General features: G+C 28.1%; 1 protein-coding gene across 2 annotated transcripts in view; it reads right to left on the bottom strand.

The window, feature by feature from the left end:
• Positions 1-16,281, bottom strand: part of Gdap2 (ganglioside induced differentiation associated protein 2) — a 107,785-nt gene that overhangs the window by 72,762 nt on the left and 18,742 nt on the right. The window contains exons 1-2 of one of the 2 annotated variants that reach the window (XM_088197069.1): positions 10,555-10,697; positions 8,023-8,396 (exon numbers count right to left, since the gene is read on the bottom strand). The gene's annotated coding sequence lies outside the window, so the exon portion shown is untranslated. Of the gene's footprint in view, positions 1-8,022; positions 8,397-10,554; positions 10,698-16,281 lie in introns of those variants that run through there. The other variant, XM_088197068.1, reaches the window with a different exon arrangement.

Here is a 16,281-nt window from a genome sequence, read left to right as displayed (position 1 = left end):
TCAAAAACGAGACCATCGCAAGCCCAAAAGTCTAAAACCGCAATATTGATCTTTCTTGTACACGGACGGGTCCCGTGTATACATATACATAAATATATATGAACACAGGTACGTATGTATATAATCCTCGTGCCATCTTTAAATATATTATAATAATTTTTCCGAAGCCATATTCGTGTCATAAGCTACCATGAACAACCATATACTTAGGTATAAGAATAGAAAGTCATGACGCATTCCGCACTAATGTGAATTTGGATTTAATATAAGCTGTAAGCATTTGCATCCTTATAAATAATTTAGTTGTTGACACTCGGGTGTAAGCTTATTATCATTTTATATTTATTATTTTAGGAGTATATTATAAAATATTAATATGTAGCAAACGTTACTTATAAAGTTAGGTCAGATTTTCATAACAAATTTAAGTTCATATTTATAAAACGATTAACTGCACGATAAAGATTAGCCTTGCTTTTTCAATTCTCACCCTTAACATGAAAACGTAAAAGGTTAATAAACGGTAATTGCTTCCCACAATATTATTTTTAAAATTTAAATTCAATAGTATAAATACAGACGTAGACTTAAAAAGTTAAAACATTTTGTAAAAATATTAAACGTTTGTTGAGCGATTATTTATACAGCTTAGCTTTTAATGAATTAAATTTGTACTATTTATTATTTCATAAGATAAAATTGTAATAACACATTTTTATTTAGCATAAGAAAATAATATTGCGATACAACCAAGTTAGTTGCAACCATAAAATTCAAATCATAAGCTAAAGTTTATCAAAATAAATTATACCCTTGAATTTCCAATCACTCTGGTTTTACTGCGGTTTTTTTCTGTAGCTGTATACTAAACATTTGAGTGGAAATGAGATTTTTTACGATTACTTTATTGGCTATATTTTCGTACTTTTTATATTTCTGAATGCAGTGTAAACATAATTTAAAAATAAATCATTTGCTGTATATAGATATCTATAAAAGTTAAAATTACAACCTTCTTACTGACTTTGCCATTAATCTGTTTTGAAATGTATTGAATTGTGATAAGGTTATATGCATTTAGTCAATGCTCTAATTAGAGCATTAACTAATAATCTCAGTTTGTCTAAGGCATATTCGCAATACGAGCAAATATTTAATCAATGTTTACTTGATAAACGAGCAGAACGTATTACAGTGAAGAATTACTTTAAAAAAATAGTATACTACTCAGATCAATATCATCAATAAGCATGGGGTGAGGTTAACAAAGAGAATCCTCAATTTTGCTGGAGAAAACTGTCGCCTAATTATCGATGAAATTGTGTCTTTGGAAAAAACATAAGACTGGAGCTGAATGAGGACGATATTCAGGAATCGGTAGAGTACCATGGCCAGGATTTGACCACCGATGGTCTAATAGATCTGTAACATAAGCAACAGCTCGAGACTACAGAGTAGATTTTGTCTGAGGAAGAGGAAAAAAAGCTGAGAAACTCGTTACATAAAATAAGATTAGAGATATTTGTAAATGTAGGAAAATTAACACCCAAATGGCAAAGCAATGTCACATTTTCGCCAAAGCCTCATCAAGGGGCAAAAGAAAGTTCCACAAAAAGAAAAAAATCATTGATCTATCAGTGGTTCCGATTTTATTAATTAATAAATAAAATTATTGTATAATATAATAAAGTAATAAAAAATATGTGTGTACTTTGTATTAATAGTTTTTATATGAATATTTTCGAGTCAACAAATCAACTAAAGTTTCCATTATTTCTTACTAGGAAATACGGATTCTGTAAACAGGTTTTTTACTGTATGTACAGAAAACTTTAATGTGAATGACATCTAAACTATTTTATCAAATATAACAAATTAACTCTTATCAAAACTGATAATGTCAAACATTTCACATATTTTTAAAGATACAAGTTAATCTAAAAATGTATAAATATACTCAATTGCGACATACCTCGCAAATATTATAATATGTTTACAAGCCATAAATTACGTTTTTTACATACTATTGAGTACCACTATTGCGACCGACAGAAACGATAAAGAAAATGTGGGTAAATAAATCGATCTTTTAGCAGCTATCTGCTGACGTGTATTGATAAAAAACACTCTAGGAAGTTATGACGTCAATTCATTGTACACACCAGGTTCATTCATTGAAAAATAATATAATTAACGCTTAAAATATGTATTGTAAGCTTAATGTCACGTATACCGTCGCAATACGTCTATACATAGAAATATATTTTCTACTTATATAAAAGGAGAATTTATCAGTTCTTCAGTAATACAATTTGAGTGCTTTTTAATGTAGTTATTTACATTTTTATACTAAATACTAAAATTTATAAACATTTCATTAATAAGTTTTTTGCGTGGCTATTGTGCAATTCTGGGTGTTCTGCCGATTTATATTGTTCAACAAACAATTGTCGTTTTAATGGTTTCTAAAGCCATTGTTAAAACTCCTACAATTTTATAAATTAATCTAATGATTCATGCGAGCATCCAATTCTAAAAAGACAACGCTTTTTGATATATTTGTAAAAACAATGTTGATTTAAGTGAAGGTTAAAATACAATGTAATTGGATTCACAAGGACTAAAGCAGATCAATGTGCAGTAAACAGATTAATTATTCACGCCAAGCGGTTACAAACTCGTAAAACGGTTCAGTGAATATGATACATATAAGTGAAACAAGAAATTGAAAAAATATAGTAAAACTGACTATAAATACGATTTGTTGCTTTTAGAAACCGCTGAAAGATGTATTTAGAGCTAACTAGTAAAATGTAATTTGTAAAAATAGTAATTTGATTATAAATAGTGAGCAACAAGGGGAAGAAAGTGGTACTTAAATATGGCAAAGGCTGGGAGAAAATCATCTGTACCTTATTTGCGTTAACACAGTCAGTTCGCGAGCTATCAGTTTCATCATTATTCATATTTGAAAAAGAGATGGCAAGTTGAGGTTTACGCCCCTATGGATATACGTTCGATATACTTATCATTACTGCTGTTAATATTTTGAATAAATTTATAGAAATTAAAATCATTACTATATTTTTTATATTTATCAATCAATCGAAGTAATGATGAGTACATATATCAAAAATATATCCGTATCATGTGCTTTAGAGCTAATAGTAGAGACGTAAACCCAAAATTGCCATCTCTTTCTTAATTATTAATAATGAGGAAATATATAGCTCTCGATCTGACTGTGCTAACGCAAATATGGTAAAGTTCAACTAACCAAACTTTTTTAATTTTTTAATTTATCTAACAACTGTTAGATAAATTAAAAAATTTCAACATTTTTGTGTTCAATAGTGTTTATGTGTCGAAAATTCAAGAATAATACATCACATATTGCGTACACAGTCTGAGAGTAGGTATGTAGTCGTCGTTGATTGAAAAGTAGTCACATATGTTATAACAATCATTTAATGAAGCTTAGAAAGATATAAAACGATGCCAATTGAGAACTAATTGCAAAGGTTTGCCCACACGATAATTTTCTAGTTTATCAGACAACATTGTAGTAACATCCCAGAGGTACACGTCGAAAATTTTTTAAAAAAAATTTGCAAAACAGCTGCTATTACGATGTATATCCACACTTTTACCTCACAAATATGATACTCAAATAGCGAGATTTTATCCGGCGACCTTCGATAATCCGGTACGCCGGCACTGTGGGAGTATAATCCCACGAAGCTTAGTTGTCGCGAATTGAATACCCGCGGATGAAATAATACGAAACAGGGACATTGCTTGCTTGTTCGGTACCGAGTGAATCGATACGTGGGACGTTAAATATACACACAAACCGCACAATAACACGTTTTTGTAACACCTCTGCGTGTGTTCTTACGACGTTTTACTCCGTAAAATGTATCAAAGAAGAAGTAAAGGCGCGGTCACACAGCAGCGTTGCGTTTGAGTAAACACTATTTGGGTTTTTAGTACCAATGAATCAGTTTGTAAGGTGTCGTGGCGGAGTGACAATTTTAGTCAAAAAAGAGATTTTCATTATGATAATTCCCGAGTTTCGTGGGATTCCAGATGCTTAAACAGTAGTTATTTTTTATGTTTTTACTAGCACAATAGGTCTGTAATTTAAAATCCAATTTGTGTTTTTTCTATCGTTTCTAGGATATCGGAATAAGTGATTATTATATAATTATAATAACGAGCGATCATCACAGATTAGGTTTATTGAATGATAACTTGACTAAAAAACAATAATATGCCTTGATAGATATAACATTAATAAAATATAGGTAAACTTTGATGATCTTTCAGAATTATAATTCTATAAAAATCACTAATTTCGATCTCCCAGACACAATAGAAATTATAAAAATATTAAGGTTCATATGTGATTCGAGCCTAAGTCTTTCAAGTTAATGGTAATAAACTTATACCACTCGTCTATCATGCAGGTTAAATTATTAACTGATTCATAATATAACCGACCGTTATATTTAAAAGTTAATAACTTTTTTATTATTATGTTTAATTCGCCAGCGGAAGAAATATAAATATTATTAAGACTTCCTTATTTAACTAAACATTGAAGCTCGTGTATGTAAGATTTTTTCTGGCTCTTTGAAATTAAATTTTTGAGACGTTTTAATTTTTGAGCACAAATGATGTAAAAACATTAATTACATATCAGGCTGATTTCCAAGGACAGCGAAATTTATAAGGCGATCAAAAAAAAATAGCATCTGCTTGGCCGTTAACTTCATTTCTTGTCCTTAACCGTCATATATACGACTTGGTCTTAACATCTTACTATTTGGAATATTTTAATACTACATATATTTATGATTTTCAAGAGAAAAGAATTTAATATATAGTCAGCATAACTGACACAACATGTTGTCTGTTACTTTTAGATAATCTCGAGTTATAATTACCGTTGCGCATGACACAAACACGCGAGGAAGTTCTTTAACCAAAAAATAAGATGAAATTGTATAATAGTTAACGATGTTTGTGTTACTTTTTAAGTAATTGTGCAATATATAGTTTAAAAGAATAAACGCAATAATCTGAAAATTGTTGCATCCGTTCTTGACAAATTAAAATAAAAATAAATAGCTTATTTATTATATATATAGAAAAATCGACAATAGTGCTAAATAAAAAAAATATTATTATATATCTATGTTATTAAAATTCTTCAAACACTTAAAAGCCTTTGATATTCAACTTTTATTAAGTTTATAATTACTTCATATATACAATTAAGTGGTTCAATAATAATATTGACTGAATTGAGAATCTCTAAATATATATTATACAATTTAATCGGCAGAATTATCTAATTCTAGATTTAGTTATATAATTAAATTTGACTTTTATCTGCAATATTTTATAAATTATTCGCAGAATTTATGTTGAAAAATCATCAAATTTTAATTCTAGAATCGTTCGCAATTTTCAAAAGTAAGATTATTATATAGTTTATTGTCATAATTTCTAATATTATAAATTATAAATAAATTTTAAATAAAATCTTAAATTTTTGGAAACCTAACTACATTTAATTTATTTCGAGACGCAGGATTTTTTTTCGAATAAAGTATTAAAAATCCATATTAACAATAATGAAGCCATATTGTACAGAAATGCGCTTTGTTTAAATATTACTTACTACGTGTTTGGATAAATTATTCATGTAATAAGTGCAAGAGCAAGTAAGTAATATTGCTGAATTATGCATACTTCTATTATCATGCTACCATTCTAACGTAGTCGATTAGTATTATACATATGTTAATAACATATAAGAAGCAAGGCTTTAAAATTATATATTATATATAAGACCCAAAAAAGTGGTCAGTAAAAATACAAACATTAAAGAAAAGGATGAAATATTGCACAGTAATAAAATAAAGTATAGTTTTTCTTGTATAAAAGGCATAATGAACTAGTTCCATAATTCACATAATTTATTAAAAAAATAAATATTAGTCGGCATTTGAGTCACTGTTATAAGGAAAAATAACAGTTTTTTTTTATATATTTATATGCCTCAATATATGTTTTATATTTAATTATTTTTATATATTTATTTATTTAATAGAATTTACCGCAATTAAACATTTTTTCGCTAGAAAGATAATAACATTATCTGTCGGTCCCACACTATCGTGAGGTACCGCAGCTAGCAAATATGCGGATACCAAAATATTATTTTTAATTCACCCTAATTTAAAAAAATATAGTTTAATTATCAAACTAATATATAAAAAATATTCTGTAGCTGTGCGTTATATAAATAAGATAAAAAAGTATTTATAAACAGCATATTTTACTGATTGGATAGTTCAGCCAATATATGTATATATATTTTTTAATAACCTAATTCACATCTTTGCTGTTCTCCTACATTTAAGATTATTCAATTCAATTTTTTTTAACCATCTTTGATATTTACGGATATCTAATCAAGCTTTTACCACTTTATATATATTTTTATGGCCGTAGTTAGGTATTTTTTTAAGAAATTAATATAGCATGCAATTTTGTAAAAAAATATTCACTCGCTAAAAATTTTGCCATCGCAATTTTGAGGACCATTTTTTTTATTTTGATAATAAAATTTGGTGTCTAGATGTGCAAAACCACGACTGTCTGTTAAAACAAAATTAAAAAAAAACACATTAATTTCAGGATTACCTAATATTTCGGCTAAGTATCATTACAAAAATAACAATTTCACTAAAAATAAATTTACTGATTTATTTTTATTTATTGTAAATCTTTTACTGCAACATGACAAGCGTTGAATTAATACGTTACAATGGGATAAACACAAGCAACAATTATTAAGCAAGTAGTGTGAAATCACAATAAACTGAAATCAAGGTATATAAATTAGTGACATCTATATTTATTAGTTATAAACTATAATTATAGCTTACAATCAATAGATGTGATTATGAAAGATCTACATAGATTTATTTAATTTAAATTATTTATCCGTGAGAAAAATCTAGAAAAACCATATATATGAAGATCAATTGAACATTTAATTATATAATCACTAAATTTGTTTTTCCAGATACGATAGAAGTATTAAAACATAAGTCTATAAGGGATACGAACCCATGTCTTTTAGGTATTATTAACCGACTTACACCACTGGTTTGTCATACTGGTAACAATTTTTTAGAAGACACTAAAAAAACTAGTGCTAGTGATAATGCGATGTTTTTATCCATAAAAACTTCCACATCCACTACAGTTTCCGGTATCCGTTTTACCGCATTTTTTTAAGGGGCATTTGGAATACTTTGATCTTTCAGATATGATAGAAATATTCATATGGGATTCAAATCAACGTAGTTTATGTATCAGTATTCAACTTTACTGTGCATGCATTTATAAATCAGTTATAAATAATTTATCAAATATATAATCAATAATATATGAAAAAGTAACATATATATTGAAGAAACTAGTAGGAATGAATCAAGTTATTTTATCTTGTGGCAAACATCTTGTTGTACAATGTTATCTCTAACATATTGGTGAAGTTTATTTTATCAATTATACTTTCACTGTTTGATTAGTGACGCGTGTAAAAGGTAACATGTCAACTCGATGGTTATCGTGTTAAAGGTTAATTATACCTTCTGCGTCGAACATTGATGTTTGACATATTTTTTAAATATACCTATGCCATAGACTTAATTACACTGAGTGATGATTTTAAAACCGACATATGTTTCAGGATAAATATTATTTACAAAAACCAATAGCTATTTAATTAAACACATTCTAGTTATATTCCAAATTCCATTTATAACATAATTGCCGGTAAAATAAAATTCTTTTGCTATCGTTCATAAAAATTTAATCCTATATAATTTTAAAACCCAACAATGAAGGTTACACAAAGCCTTATCAGTGTTGCCATAACAGCGTGCACTGAAAACTTATTAGTACTCATATCGATCGAATGATTGGTTTCATTTTTACCTTTTAGCGTGCTGATATCCGTGCGGTTGAAGTTGCGAAATGCCTTTGTCTGAGAAGACCCGCAAGTGTTAACGGGTATCCATGTAATCTTGATTCTTGTATAAATCTTGACCACACTATCCTCTTCTGTTATTTGTATATTTGTGTTAAAATATTATTTTTTGCTTATTTTTATTTATTTTTTATCACAGACCGTCCGATTTTACTATTGTATACTCGACGCTATCACAGTTTTTATGTTATGTATCTATGACGACCGGAACAAAAACGTAAATTAAAACAAATAAATTTGAAATTATCACAGACACTCAAAATGTGACATCGATGATATTGATGATTGATTTTCGAAAGCAACGATTTCTATCTCGTGTCACCTGTAACAGAAAAAAAATAGTTTCAATATATGTTCATAAGATTTACAAAATTATATATTCAAACATTTTATTAAAAAACTATATGGAATAACGCGAAATTCACTAAAAGTACATAAACACTTTAAATATATAAAAATTAAAAAATATTATTTATTTGCTATAAAATATAATCGTAAACTTTTTATCGGAAAGTAAGGTGAAACTTGGTATGTAAAACACTCTTAAATGTAATAATAAATACCTTTATTATTATTTTTTTTAAAAAGTCTCACAAGACTAAGAGGTCTTTCCTGCAACCGTTTCACAACATCTGCATGTCAGAGAAAAAGTGAAAAAAGGACAATAGGTACAAAAATAAACTGACCGAAAGTCTGTTTTACATTATTTCTAAAAAAAAAAAAAAAAATAGTGACCCATTCATAAAGAGAATCATTACTATTGACGAGAAAATAATTCTCTGCGATACCGAGAATGAATCAGGACAATGGTTAGATAGCAGAGAAGCTCCAAAATATTTTTTAAAATCAAATTTGCATTTAAAAAAGTATGGTGACAATATGGTGGTATTAATCAATCAATTCATAAATCAGGCAAGACTATTACACTGGAATTAAATTGTAGGGCGATTAAGACCATGTATTGAAAATTAACCATAAAACATCCAATGTTCATAAACAGACATATGCAGACTAATGACTGTAAATTTTGACTCATCCCGCATTCTCCTACAGATAATCAAATTTTAAAACATGTATACATATTATTCAAAATACAACATTTATTTATCAGAATCATGTTATTTTAAAAGACATTGATTTTATAAACAATGGATTAATTTATTGTTAAATTGTCTGGACGTAATTTATTTTTATTTTTTTAAAACTCACTTATCACTGCTTATTTATTTCATACCAGATTCTTGTATGATATTTAATTAACTTTATAATACATACGCGAGAGGTAAAGAGGTAGTAATTGGATACATACGATGGTTAGTTTGTCGGGTTAAATATTAATCACCTTTACGGGTTAAATAATTTAACACGCCCGAAAATAGCGCGTGTTCAATGAAATAAAAAACGCAAAAGTTAACTCTAGGGAATAGAAATAGAAGCTGGACATCTTTTATTCAGAAGGGAAGCGAACGAAAAAAAATAAGGTTATAATTCGTGCATTTTATAAATCCTCTTATAAGGGCGCTACAAACGCACAAAGAGAATTTCATCCCCAGTAATAATCGAAGGTAAATAAAGATATGAACAAAGTTTGTAACCGTTAAAGATATCTATATATCATATGTAGGTATTATATAAGCCAGTAGTTTTTCTTAAGTGTTCTTACATTAAATTAAAGTTATATTTTTAAATTATATTTATATTAAACTATTGTATTAATGCTGAATACATTGTATTATTGTAAATATTGATTAGATAAGTATTAAATAATAAATTGTTTTATATTGCACCTTTTCTTTACATAGAATATTTTTTTAAATTTGCTATATATTCAAAAAAATAGACAGAGATTGGAGCGCTGCAATCAGAAATTCTGATTACCTCGACACCATAGTTCATAGGGAATTTGAAGTCTTTAAGGTATTATTATATAGTGTAAGATATTTTACGAGTGAATATTTGTAGCAAAAAAAAATATGAAACAATGCATAAAGATATGAATCACAAGTAACCGCAGAAATGTAATAAGAAAATATATTTTAAACTGTTTATGCATTTTATTTTATCAAAAGCTTACTAATCCTAATGGAATGAAGTAAGTAAAGATTTTAAGTACTGAAACTTCGCTCTTTCTTTTAAAAATCTATTATTATAATATAGATCAGTATTTAATTACATTATATTGGTTCAAACTAAAGTAAGTTTAGTCCTAAATATATTAAAGCAAATGTGTATAATAAAAATATAAAATACATGTGTAATGTTTTGCACTTTACACATTAACAACATAAATCCTTTGCACAACCCAACTACTGAATAAGTTCAAGGATTTAGAGCTCTGGCCATAAAAGTAAACAATGAACATTTTACACAATTTATTTGCGCACACGTGTATTGTGTAAATTGAAGGTTTACCATTGTTCCATTAACCTAATGAAATACTTTCTAATCAAAATCACAAACTAAAAATAGACAGTACTCACAATAATAAACCACAATCCGATTAATAATTTAAGAAACAAACAACGATCACTATTAATAATTTAATATTTTATACACGGACTCTGTAATGCACAAAGAACGTCCGTTCGCGAAACGAGCACGATCGAACTGAACACTTTTCCTTGTGCTACGCTACACCCATACCCATATTCGTGTGCAGCTGTGTATACACAGGTCGACTGAAAGTGATGCCACTGAATCGTTTGTGTTACAATCCAACACAAACAAACATGTGATTGGATGACTGCAAATTCAAGTGAAATGGATGAATAATTAAATTTTGGATATTCAATAATTAATTTATTAGTATAGTAGAAGTTAAATATATATTATTTTATTTTAGATAAAGTTTTTAAACTCATTTTATTTACAATGATATTTATAAGTAGCACTAAAACCATTGGTTGTAAAGTGAATCGCAAGTTTTAAAGTCGGTTTAATTTATTTACTAATTACTCAAAGTTGTATGCATATTATAAATAAACGTATGTAAAAATAATTTATAATACAGAATGTTCCTAATTTTAATATTTGCTAGGTAGGAATTAAACATGTTTAAAAATAAATAATTATAATTATCGTTACATATTTGACTCAGATTTTTTTTAGTAAGTTGCAGATTTTTATTTTCATTTTATTAAAACATTTTTTCTAAATTGATAAATAGTTAATGAGCTTGTATTTTTAATACTAAATCAAAAAAAGAAAACGAGCCTGGTTAAATACGAAATCAGTCTTTATTTATGTAGGTGATAATTAGAAACTCTACTCTCGCGCGTGTCGCGCGGTGTTCTATGGAGTTCATTATTTATTTCTTGCCGATGATCTTTGTCGTACATCGTGTGAATTTGTTCTTTTAAACAACTCCACAATTTTAGTCACGAACCTGTTGTTCTATATTTATAAGCATTTTATTATATTTCGTGAACCATTGATGCCGCAGAAAAACTTAAGGCGAATCATTAAATATTTTAGTAGTTTGTTAAGTTTTTTGAGCAGTTGTTGAGCCTATCATAATGAAATTGTAACCACACAATGAGACAAACTGTCTAATAGTATGAAATAACATTGTGCTAACTCTTTATTGAAAATATTATTTTTAGTTAGCCAAATATGAGAAGCAGTCGAACTCTTTACAAAATTATTTTAAGCTGAAAATAGGTCACTGGTAGAAAATATGGGTAGATTTGGCCAAGTAATTAGAAATAAAGGTATTTGTATTATTAAAAATTCGATAACAATTATCTTTGAAATTATAATATAAATTAATTGTTTATGAACAGATATTTTATTTAAAATTTAATTAAAACACAATTCCATCTTTAAAAACTTAACTTGTGAATTTCTTCTCAAGAAGCCAAATCGAGAATTATCATAAATCATTAATCACAAAAATCAACAATTATTCGAGAATATTCATAGCCCTTTTTTGTTTAAAATTAAATTTGTACGTTTATTTTTAAATTTTTTATAACCACTGAATTTTATTATACTGCTGCATAAGAAAATGTGTATCAATGCAAAAAATATTTATGCTGTCTCAACTACTCTAATCAGCCATATTCAAAACCCGGGCCCTGGAAAAACAATAATTCCGGGCCTCATGACAAAAATAACATTTTGTATATTTTTTAACATCGTGATATATTATTTCTTGTATATATATACATATATATAGAAATGTAGCTGACGCTATCGGGTGGTAAAATTGAAATGACAGGTCTTGAAAGTATTCGTTGGAGTGTCGGGTTGAATTATCGTCGGCTGTGACTCCTGGTCAGGGCCGCCTAGAGTGAATGACAAAAGTGGCACTTCATATATATTTTTAAATCCTAATATAATTTCTTGAATTTCTATGCTACAAATACATATAAAAATTAACCACCGTTGCGACATATTTTCTAAAATCATATTTAAAATAAAAATTATTAAAAATATATACTCATAATATTTATCTGATAATTAGTATTGTTTTCATCGCTACTCAGTGTTGCCATATAGTGAATTTCCAGTCCAGCTCAAAAGCAATAAAATCGTACCTTCGCAGTGAAAATGCTCGATTATCAAGCGTTTATATTAACTTTTATATATATTTTTTGTATTAAAAATAAAGGTTCTATATGTTGTTGACAAGGTGTGTTAAAACTCTTATATTGAGCTATACCAAAAGCATTTCCAACTTGAAAATATTTATTGATGAGTTAGCGTAAAATAAAATTTTATTCCCTTGTACATTGTATTTACACAAGCTAAGCCTGCTGCTTGGGTATTTGCCAACTAATGTATAGATGTAACCGTTCTATGATAATATATAGCATGTTATATAAAGAAACTATTTTGATATTCTTCCATTTACTAGTTGATCATTTCAATAAGATAAACACAGATTCTATCCAATATTGAGGTCAGCTCCCGCTTTTCGATATTTTGTTGCAAATGTCATGGAGGAAGTGGGCGTTTCGAAGAAGCTTATTTCCATGGTAAAACTCACTATGAAAAGTGTCGAATGTAAATTGGAGTGCAAAATTCAACATTGCACTATAAAAAGTATCTAGAGATGCCAAAGTCAACATAACAAGAACTATATATTATATAATACATCTGTACAAATATTGTGACTAGCGCAAAAGTGGCACTATTAAAAGTCTTCAACGCTCTTAAGCATCAGTCAATAAAATAGGCCTAATAATTAACAAGCAGAATTAACTGGGACAGCATCCTGAAAATATCCTATTAGATGAGTATTTTTAAAGTGTGTTAACAGTTTTTATTATCTAGAAAGTCTGATAATAGCCAAACATGACATCAAAGAGGAGGTAAAAAAACGAAGTGTCAGTTATTTCGGTCTAATAAATCAGATCAAATCTCGGACACTATCTCGTCGAATTTATTCTCTGGAATTTCTGGGGTTTTCGCTGTCTCATAAAAAAAATAACCCGAAAATCGATACTTTATATATTCGACGATTTATTTAATATTTCGTACATATAATATTGAAAAAAATGCAAGCGAAATAAAATGCAAGAGAGGAAATATTTCGAATCTCACGATATTTGTCTACGAGAAATAAAAAGTACGATGCACGTATTATTCCTAGAATAATTAAGAAGGAAGATCTTATAGAGAAATTGAGTTTGTTTATTGAAAGTATCAGTTTGTATTGTCTTTATTTAAATACGTTCTGTGCTTTACAATCTTCGACGCATTATATTAGCAACTATTTATAAAATAGAGTTATCTATAGCAATTTTTATATTATTATCTAATAACTTTTTATATAATAATCAGTAAATGTACATTATTTTTAAACTAAATTTTAAATTATCTACAACTTATTTAACATTATCACTTACTTAAAATATTTATTAAACCCTCTTAAAGCAATTTCACTTATACCGATATTCTGACTAATGTTTCGAAAGCTCTCTTGAAATCCAAGAAAACTGCTCCAATTGTTAAAATTAAATTATTATTAAATATTATTACTTCTTCCGTGACATTTTCTATACAAGGCAACATGGTTATTTGTAACCTCAACCTTTTTACTATTTTTATTTTAGCTATCGGTATATATAGGTATTTCTCCTTCTGAAAGTGCTTTATTTACTAAATAATGTAATTTAGTAACTAGTATTTCCCAAGTTTTTTTTAATTATATTTACATCTTATTCATCAGTACTGGTTCCTTTTTTTAATTTACAAATTATGTTGTGAATTTTTTCTGAAGATACTAATTTAAATTTACTAAATTTTAAATTCAATGCTTCATTATTGTATTGTACTTTACTATTAAACTAAGGTATTTAATTTACAAACTCTTCTATACTCTCAATGTAGTAAATTATTTATTAATTTATTTAGCTTAATAGCTAATCTTTATATCTAACAAATTTAGTAAACATATATAAAAATATATAAAAAATACATAACAGAAAGAAAAAATGAAAATATACAATAATAAAGTCTTAATATTATAATTTATTTCTATATGTACGAAGGTGTTTTTTTATTCCATTTATGAAACCCGTTATATTTTATATTCATTTTTTCTGCTATTATATGAAGATCTTGAACAACCTTCATACTTATTATGTCGTTTCCCTGAGTCTGATTAATTAATTAATGTATTGATTTCCACATCCGTTTATCTTTAAAAATATTTTAAAAATTGTATTTTTTTATACATATTTTTCTTTAAATTATTTATCTGTTGATAGACTAGTTTTGGAATTATACTTTTAGTAAAGGTTCACTAGGGTATAATTTACTTAAAACTTTGTTGGCCTATAAACCTGGTCATCCTTGAATCATATGATCAAATTAATACTAGTTGACCGAGGGTCAGCGCATTAGTTCGGTTGATCTAGTTATATATGTATATATATATAATATAAATTTGGAGAGAAGTTTACACTGCCTTTCACATTAGGTTATAGACGTCGATGTATAGGAAGATCAAATGTCGAATTGTGCACCCGAACTCAATACAAAAACGGTCAAGATGTGTTGTAGAGCCCCGCTCTCAGTCTTCGAGCACGTAAGTCATCCTCCTTTGAAATAATACTCGCTCCTGAAAGCTCTCTTTATGCCGACGGCGTTTTGACGCCCTTTGTGAAAGCCCTTCGCATGTACGTGTTCGTCGAGAATATGTAATATGGCTCGATCTTGTGTGCCATGTCATGGCGCTTGTATTATGTAGGTAATTTAATGCACTTTATTACGCTCTCTGATTTCAGGTAATAAAACGTTAGTATCTCAATCGAGAGTGGGTAGAAAATTCTGGACCAATTTCACCATTGAGGGTTAAACGATCGATTGACCTATGCAATGGCACAATAAATTACATTAAGCGATCGCTAGAGAGAAGCTCTCACACTATTTAGTCTTTTTGCTACACTACTATCAATAACATCATAACATTTTTTCGTTTGGAATTTAATATATGTCATTAGTAAATAAGGGTTCATCCAAGATAATCAAAATTGGTGTAGATATGATTCGAACTACGTTGTTTTTGTATGTAATATATCAAGTTTAAAATATTTTTTTATAAATGATTTAAGTTCGAAGTATGGAATGGCGAATATCCATTAATTTTGGGTCATTATAACGCACGAGGGTTGATTTAATTTTATCCCAAAATACCATTTATGCGCACATATACAACACAATTTTAGTAATAAATATGGCTTTGAACAAAAACCCTGGATAAAATCACGAGCGCAAACCAATCCGGGCCACCAAATCCCAGACGTGCAATTCCAGCGTTTATACACCCGGATGAAGATACACAACGAATCCCACGGTAAAACTTGTACTATATGGACACCTAAAGTAGTTTACAGCCTTAAGCGACTTTCCTTTGAGTTTTTATGCATACATTTTTAATACGATTCTATGAATTTATCCATAAAACGACAGTAAAAACAGTAAAAGATGTTTACGGTTATATGCATAAATAACGAGAAATAGATTTTCTCGAGGAAGGATATATTTTATCTGAGATCAGACTATCGCATTTTTTTCCAACCTCGACTTTTATGTAGCCTATGTAATGATAGGGTGCGAAACGTAACTTGAAAGCTCATTTATGGCATGAAGCTATTGTTCAATATATATTATCAATATTAAATGTTAAAAAACATATCGTATAATATAAATTAACTCATGCACGAATATTGTTGTAACATAATCTGGTATTTTAAATC

This window comes from Plectrocnemia conspersa, unplaced genomic scaffold (assembly GCF_051122295.1).
Source record: "Plectrocnemia conspersa isolate PC_06_02 unplaced genomic scaffold, ASM5112229v1 ptg000011l, whole genome shotgun sequence".
In the NCBI taxonomy this organism is placed as follows: domain Eukaryota; kingdom Metazoa; phylum Arthropoda; class Insecta; order Trichoptera; family Polycentropodidae; genus Plectrocnemia; species Plectrocnemia conspersa.
Note: the sequence above shows the minus strand (reverse complement) of the source record. Positions and strands in the feature narration are given on the sequence as shown.